The sequence below is a fragment of the Hippopotamus amphibius genome, chromosome X, assembly GCF_030028045.1.
Source record: "Hippopotamus amphibius kiboko isolate mHipAmp2 chromosome X, mHipAmp2.hap2, whole genome shotgun sequence".
In the NCBI taxonomy this organism is placed as follows: domain Eukaryota; kingdom Metazoa; phylum Chordata; class Mammalia; order Artiodactyla; family Hippopotamidae; genus Hippopotamus; species Hippopotamus amphibius.
The window spans coordinates 79865404-79867805 of record NC_080203.1 but is presented as its reverse complement, the minus strand read 5'-3'; positions in this window follow the sequence as shown (position 1 = coordinate 79867805).

The following is a 2402-nucleotide window of genomic DNA, read 5'->3' as shown; positions in this document are numbered from 1 at the left end:
GCGTGTGCGCTATGGCCTCTATTTTTTTGTTGAGCTTCTTGCTTTGTTCATGCATTGTTTCCTTAATTTCATTTGGTTGTCTGTGTGTTCTTGCAGTTCACTAAACTTCTCTAGGAGATATATTCTAAATTCTTTGTCTGACAGTTCATAGAGCTACAGTTATTTAGCATCAGCTATTGAAGCTTTATTAGTTTGCTTTTATGATGTCATATTTACTTGATTTTTTGTGATCCTTGATTCCTTAGATTGGTATCTGCTCATTTGAGTAAGTGGTCTCCTCTTCTGGACTTTACAGGTTTACTTTGGCAGAGATAGTACTTCACCAGTTAGCTCAGTTTGGTTTTCGGGATGTGTGTACTGGTAATGCTCTTGGGCAAGTAGGGCATGCTATCAGGGTCTATTTTGGGACAAGGCCACTGCCTGAGCTCTGAGTTTGGGGGAGTGCTACAGGCTGAGAACAATTGGGTAGAATTGCTGGCTTGGTTTCTTGCCCAAAGAAAGCTATAGAATGAGCTCTGTGGTTGTGTGGATTCTATGGTTAAGCTTACTAGGTGGTCTTGACTGTACTATACTTAATAATAGGTGGGGGTATGAATAAGCTTCCTTGCCTTGGCAGGAAAGTGCCTTGGGCCTCAAGGCCTGCACAGCATGTTGTTTGAAGGCCCAAATGAAGAAAGACTATGCACTGAATTCCCTGGCCAGACAAGACCACCTGTTTTTTTTCTGCACATGGGCAAAGCCATGGACTGTGCTCTCTATTCATGTATAAGGGCAGCCATTAGATGAGCCATGAAGCTACCCATGTGTTTTGGTTAGGTCCCCTGGTCAGATAGAATGAAGGCTGTATTTAGCAATAAGCAAGGGTATTAATTTCCCTGCCTAGGCAGAGCAGGAGACTTGGCACCAAGTTCAGCAACACTTTTTGTTTGTGGTCTTAAATCAAGACTACTCATGTTCCAGTTCATGGCCAATCAGGGCCACTGATTTTGGTCTGCTAATGATTAGCTCTGCTCAAGTTTTGCTGTGCTACTCAGGTTTTAAGGTGTTCCAACCAGGCTTTCTGGTTGAGTTTTACCAGGAGCTACACTCAGCAGTGGACTGGGCTACCCTGCTTGGATGGGGGAAGACCAGGCTACAGGACTAGCAAGGATCCTCTTGGGAAGACACAAACCAGGCAGACCTTCACCCCACCAAGTTCCATCGTCAGACTGTGCCATTGTCTTGGCTCTGCATATGGGCCAGGTTAGGACTACTACTGGTTTGCTGCAGATATAAAATTGGTCTGCCAAGATCCAGGTGCTGGTTGTTGTAAGCCCCTTCCCCCCTTCTCTGTCACAATCAGATTCCTAGTGGTCAAGTCATTCAGATTCCCCTACAATCCCCATGGGGTGAGACCAAAGTGGGGGCTACCAAGAAGCAACCTATAAACCTGGGTAAGCTGGATGTCCACGATGAGCTCTATTTTCCCACTGGAGGAACTATAGGCTCAACGGAGACCTCTCAGTGTGTTGCTGCACTGGACTGGGTGAGGGGCAATGTGGTCAGCATGTAGCCATTCCTCTTATCCTTTTAATGTAGTCTGTTTTGGTCTCTGTGGTACAGGAGGATTGCTTTATCCTCACCCCTATATTATAGCATTTTCTCAGTGGTGTCTTGTTCATGAGTAGTTGTCAGCTGTTTTTCTTCTAAGGGTCAATAAATTTAGAAATGACCTATTTTATAATCTTGGTGATGTCACTCTTGTTCATTGAATTTGATGAAAGAATATGACCTCCTAGGTTTTACTGCTGACCCTTCTCAGAATGCATCTTGTGCTGCCTTTTCTGTGGCTTTTCTCTAAATGGTATATATAGAACCACCATTGGCAAGCTAGCTCTCCTCAGGGTCTCCAGGCCAACATGTGGATCTTTCCATGAAAATTATCTTCATAACAAAGTTAGAAGGAGCAGACACATCAGCTACAATCAATGGCTGGAATCCAGTTTCACAGAGGGAGAGTATGTTCTTAACACAGGGAAGGGAATCCACATCAGGCAAATGATATCCATTGAAAGATCTGGTCCCAGGCATATAATCAGACTTTTTTGTGAAATGAATCCGCTGGGCCTCCAAAAGGAAGTATAGCAGGATATGGATGCCCAGTTAGTGGAGGCCATCTACCCAGCCCCCAGGTGAGGGAAGTATGTCTCTTAAGGGTAGCGGTAGTCTTGGGTCCAGGGCAGCTGTGGGACCAGAAGGTGTCACATGCCTCAGACAAAGGGGACTGCCTGGGAATCAGGGCTGATAACCTGAAGACCTAGAACAACAGCCTGCCTGAATTCACCTGTGCTAAAGTCTGGACATCTTGGGCAACAACACAAATCAATTTCAATTTTGAGGTAAATAATCAGAATTGGGGCCAG